This window comes from Oncorhynchus mykiss, chromosome 3, assembly GCF_057628025.1.
Source record: "Oncorhynchus mykiss isolate SJ-2025 chromosome 3, ASM5762802v1, whole genome shotgun sequence".
Taxonomy (NCBI): Eukaryota; Metazoa; Chordata; class Actinopteri; order Salmoniformes; family Salmonidae; genus Oncorhynchus; species Oncorhynchus mykiss.
The window spans coordinates 80,718,367-80,724,482 of record NC_143024.1 but is presented as its reverse complement, the minus strand read 5'-3'; the positions used below and the strand labels follow the sequence as shown (position 1 = coordinate 80,724,482).

The 6,116-nt window shown below is 46.8% G+C and overlaps 1 protein-coding gene across 1 annotated transcript in view; it reads right to left on the bottom strand.

Annotated features, from left to right (window-relative positions):
• The window catches only part of LOC110504559 (unconventional myosin-XVI), a 225,468-nt gene that overhangs the window by 163,893 nt on the left and 55,459 nt on the right, over positions 1–6,116 (bottom strand). The window lies entirely within an intron of this gene.

Genomic DNA, 6,116 nt, shown 5'->3' with positions numbered 1-6,116 from the left:
ATCACCATACGCCTGATGCTACCCCAGGGATGGAGGGAGAGGATGGTATGTGGTCCACACTCTGTCAGGCTGTCATCCCCCTCTCTTTGTCTATCCATCTATCCGTGCTCTGTATTGATGGAGGGGCTAAGTGGCTTTTACTCTGAGGCAGATGGCTGTTGTCTGTACAGGACCAACAGTGGTCCTGCTAACACATTAGCATGTTAGGACCTCCAACACCCTGCCAGGGAGCTGGACCATAACCATCCATCTGAGTAGAGTTGAGCTCAGTTACACATGGACACAGTGTGCTGGATTAGCTGTGCTGGGCTGGTTTGGATTAGACTGACTGGGATAGGCTGGATAGGGCTGAATAGGGCTGGATATGGCTGGGCTAGGTTGGGCTGGGCTCACCTTGGCTGGGCTGGACTAAGTTGGGACCAATAGGGCTGGATAGGCCTGGGCTGGATTGGACACCCCCCACACACGCAAACCCGCATAAAGCAAACAGTACCTTTTCCTCTGTCAATTCTGTCAGCCAACCATCCAGGGGATCATTCCTTCTCATTAATAAGTCTGTCTCCTCATCTCATGTTATAATTGCATGTGGACAAAATTAAGACATTATCTCATGAATGAGAAATTAAACATTATATTTCAGTAATTTTCCCTCTTCAGTTCCTTTTCTATTCAGTCTCTTTCTTTAATTAACTGCTGTGATAAGATGCAAATGAGCACTACAGCAGGCAGTAAATTAACAAACAGAGACGTTATATGGACAACAACAAAATGTCTCACCGCTGAAATAATAGGTCCTCACCAGAGTCATTGTGTGGGGGTGGTAAAAACAATACTATCCACTGGAGGAAAGATGGCTGTCCCCTCCTAAGGACTGTGAGTTCTTGTCCTCTGTGGACAACGTGAGTGAGACACAGTATCACTAGCCGCGACCTCAGAGCATGCTGGCTGGAGTGTTTATAGACATATTCAATCTCTCCCTATCTCAGTCTGCTTGCTTCAAGATGTCCATCATAGTTATTGTACCCAAGAAAGCAAAGGTAATTGAACTAAATGACTATCGCCCCGTAGCACTCACTTCTGCCATAATGAAGTGCTTTGAGAGGCTAGTTAAGGATCATATCACCTCCACCTTACATGACACCCTAGACCCTCTTCAAATTTCATACCACCCCAATACATCCACAGATGATGCAATCGCCGTTGCACTGCACACTGCCCTGTCCCATCTGGACAAGAGGAATACCTATGTAAGAATGGTGTTCATTGACTATAGCTCAGCCTTCATCATAGTACCCTCCAAGCCCATCATTAAGCTCGGGGCCCTGGGTCTGAACCCCACGCTGTGCAACTGGGTCCTAGACTTTCTGACCCCCCCCCCCCCCCAGGTGGTGAAGATAGGAAACAACACCTCCAGTACGCTGATCCTCAACACAGGGGCCCCACAAGGGTGTGTGCTCAGCCCCCTCCTGTACTCCCTGATTACCAGTGACTGCATGGCCACGCACCAACTCAATCATCAAGTTTGCAGACTACACAACAGTAGTAAGCCTGATTATCAGCAATGACGAGACCAACTACAGAGGGAGATGAGGTCCCTGGCGGAGTGGTGCCAGGAAAATAACCTCTCCCTCAATGTCGACAAAATGAAGGAGCTGATCGTGGACTTCAGGAAAAACCAGAGAGAGCATGCCCCTATCCACATTGATGGACCGCAGTGGAGAAGGTGAAAAGCTTCAAGTTCCTCGGTGTACACATCACTGACGATCTGAAATGGTCCACCCACACAGACTCTTCGACCTCAGGAGGCTGAAGAAATTTGTCTAGGCCCCTAAAACCCTCACAAACTTTTACAGATGTACAATTGAGAACATCCTGTTGGGCTGTATCACAACCTGGCACGGCAACTGCATCTTCCGTAACCGCAGGGAGTGGTGCGGTCTGCCCAACGCGTCACTGGGGCACACTGCCTGCCCTCCAGGACACCTACAGCCCCCGGTGTCACAGCAAGGCCAAAAAGATCATCAAGGACATCAACCACCCGAGCCAAGGCCTGTTGACCCAATAATAATCCAGAAGGCGAGTTCAGTACAGAAGCATCAAAGCAGGGACCGAGAGACTGAAAAACAGCTTCTATCTCGAGGCCATCTAAAAGTTAAACAGCAATCACTAGCCGGCTAACACCAGGTTATTCAACCCTGCACCTTAGAGGCTGCTGCACTACAGTGCCTTCGGAAAGTACTCAGACTCCTTGACTTTTTCCACGTTTTTTTGTGTTACAACATTATTCTAAAATGTATTTAAAAAAAACAATTATCATCATGGAGAATACGCCGTGACAAAATAAAAAACAGGCTTTTAGAACTTTTAACATTGAAGGTCCCCAAGAACACAGTGGCCTCCAACATTCTTAAATGGAAGAAATTTGGAACCACCAAGACTCTTTCTAGAGCTGGCCGCCCGGCCAAACTGAGCAATCGGGGGAGAAGGGCCTTGGTCACGGAACCTGATGGACACTCTAGAGTTCCTCTGTGTAGATGGGAAAACCTTCCAGAAGAACAACCATCTCTGCAGTACTCCAACAATCAGGCCTTTATGGTAGAGTGGCCAGACGGAAGCCACTCCTCAGTAAAAGACACATGACAGCCAGCTTGGAGTTTGTCAAAAGGTACCTAAATACTCTTAGACCATGAGAAAAATATTATCTGGTCTGATGAAACCAAAATGAAACCAAAAACCTCTTTTGCCTGAATACCAAGCGTCACGTCTGGAGGAAACCTGGCACCATCCTTACGGTGAAACATGGTGGTGGCAGCATCATGCTGTGGGGATGTTTTTCAGCGGCAGGGACTGGGAGACTAGTCAGGATCGAGGCAAAGATCAAAGTACATTAGAGACCCTTAATGAAAACCTGCTCCAGAGCTCTCAGGACCTCAGACTGGGGCAAAGGTTCACCTTCCAACAGGATAACGACCCTAAGCACACAGCTAAGACAACGCAGGAGTGGCTTTGGGACAAGTCGCCTGATAGGTCAGGGCGTGACTAGGGGGTTTCTAGGTATTAAGGGTTGTCTCAGCCTCCAGTATTTATGCTGCAGTAGTTTATGTGTCGGGGGGCTAGGGTCAGTTTGTTATATCTGGAGTACTTCTCCTGTCCTATTCGGTGTCCTGTGTGAATCTAAGTGTGCGTTCTCTAATTCTCTCCTTCTCTCTTTCTCTCTCTCGGAGGACCTGAGCCCTAGGACCATGCCCCAGGACTACCTGACATGATGACTCCTTGCTGTCCCCAGTCCACCTGGCTGTGCTGCTGCTCCAGTTTCAACTGTTCTGCCTTATTATTATTCGACCATGCTGATCATTTATGAACATTTGAACATCTTGGCCATGTTCTGTTATAATCTCCACCCGGCACAGCCAGAAGAGGACTGGCCATCCCACATATGCTCTCTCTAATTCTCTCTTTCTTTCTCTCTCTCGGAGGACCTGAGCCCTAGGACCATGCCCCAGGAATACCTGACATGATGACTCCTTGCTGTCCCCAGTCCACCTGACTGTGCTGCTGCTCCAGTTTCAACTATTCTGCCTTATTATTATTCGACCATGCTGGTCATTTATGAACATTTGAACATCTTGACCATGTTTTGTTATAATCTCCACCCGGCACAGCCAGAAGAGGACTGGCCACCCCACATAGCCTGGTTCCTCTCTAGGTTTCTTCCTAGGTTTTGGCCTTTCTAGGGAGTTTTTCCTAGCCACCGTGCTTCTTCACCTGCATTGCTTGCTGTTTGGGGTTTTAGGCTGGGTTTCTGTACAGCACTTTGAGATATCAGCTGATGTACGAAGGGCTATATAAAATAAATTTGATTGATTGATTGATTGATTTTGGGGGGCGGGGGCACAAGGGATGGTCAGCCGAGGCGAGGAGAGAGCCAGAGACCGTCTGGGAGTCAATGAAGCAGTTTGAGGAGGGATATCGGAGAGAGATGTTGGCTAGGAGTATGCTTCAACGCAGGCGTTTTGATGAGCGTGTCATCAGTCCGGTGCAACCTGGGCCGGCTCCATGCACCAGGCCTCCAGTGCGCCTTCCCAGCCCGGTACGTCCTTGTGCCCCCGCCCCCCAAAAACCCTTAATACCTAGAAACCCCCGGCTCCCCGCACTCGCCCTGAAGAGTGTGTCAACTCTACTCAAGCTGCGCCTTGGTCCAATTATGAATATGACGGTCGTGACATCGCTGAATGTCCTTGAGTGGCCCAGACAGAGCCCGGACTTGAACCAGATCGAACATCTCTGGAGAGACCTGAAAATAGCTGTGCAGCAATGCTCCCCATACAACCTGACATAATTTGAGAGGGTCTGAAGAGAGGAATGGGAGAAACTCCCCAAATATAGGTGTGCCAAGTTTTTAGCGTCATACCCAAGAAGACTCAAGGTTGTAATCGCTGCCAAAGGTGTGTCAACAAAGTATTGAGTAAACATTCTGAATACTTATGTAAATGTAACATTTCTGTTTTAAATTTTTCATAGGAAATTTCCTGGCCATGGAACCAAAATATCGATGTTTTGATCCCAGAGCCACTTAGTTATGGAAAGGTGCTCCATCATACAGGAAAAGGCATTGTTCGTCACCAAACTGTTCCTGGATGGTTGGGAGAAGTTGCTCTTGGAGGATGTGTTGGTACCATTCTTTATTCATGGCTGTGTTCTTAGGCAAAATTGTGAGGGAGGCCACTCCCTTGGCTCAGAAGCAATCCCACACATGAATGGTCTCAGGATGCTTTACTGTTGGCATGACACAGGACTGATGGTAACGCTCACCTTGTCTTCTCCGGACAAGCATTTTTCCGGATGCCCCAAAGAATTGGAAAGGGGATTCATCAGAGAAAATGACTTTACCCCAGTCCACAGCAGTCCCATCCCTCTACCTTTTGCAGAATATCAGTCTGTCCCTGATGTTTTTCTTGGAGAGAAGTGGCTTCTTTGCTGCCCTTCTTGAAACCAGGCCATCCTCCATCCTCAAAAAGCTTCACCTCACTGTGCGTGCAGAAGCACTCACACCTGCCTGCTGCCATTCCTGAGCAAGCTCTGTACTGGTGGTGCCCCGATCCCGCAGCTGAATCAACTTTAGGAGACGGTCCTGGCGCTTGCTGGACTTTCTTTGAAGCCTTTTTCACAACTATTGAACCGCTTTCCTTGAAGTTCTTGATCCAATAAATGATTGATTTAGGTGCAATCTTACTGGCAGCGATATCCTTGCCTGTGAAGCCCTTTTTGTGCAAAGCAATGATGACGGCAAGTGTTTCCTTGCAGGTAACCATGGTTGACAGAGGAAGAACAATGATTCAAAGAACCACCCTCCTTTTGAAGCTTCCAGTCTGTTATTCGAACTCAATCAGCATGACAGAGTGATTTCCATCCTTGCCCTGGTCAACACTCACACCTGTGTTAATGAGAGAATCACTGACATGATGTCAGCTGGTCCTATTGTGTCAGGGCTGAAATGCAGTGGAAATATTTTTGGGGATTCAGTTCATTTGCATGGCAAAGAGGGACTTTTCAAATAATTGCAATTCATCTGATAACTCTTCATAACATTCTGGAGTATATGCAAATTGCCATCATTAAAATTGAGGCAGCAGACTTTGTGAAAATGTATATTTTTGTCATCCTCAAAACTTTTGGCCATGACTGTACATACTGTATTCTACTGCATTTTAGTTAATACCACTCCGACAATGCTCATCCTAATATTTATGTATTTCTTAATTCTATTATTTTACCTTTAGATGTGTGTGTATTGTTGTGAATTGTTAGATACTACTGCACTGTTGGAGCTAGGAAGACAAGCATTTCGCTACACCCGCATATGTATGTGACCAATAACATTTGATTTGATTTATATGAACATTTATGCAAACTAAACAATAGGGCTACCACCACAACAACCAAACAATACATAACAGAGCACTACACAACACTACCCAACACTACACAACAGAACACTACACAACACTACACGAGACAACAATACATAACAGAACACTACACAACACAACTCAACACTACACAACACAACAATACATAACAGGATACACAACACTACACAACTCAACACAACACAA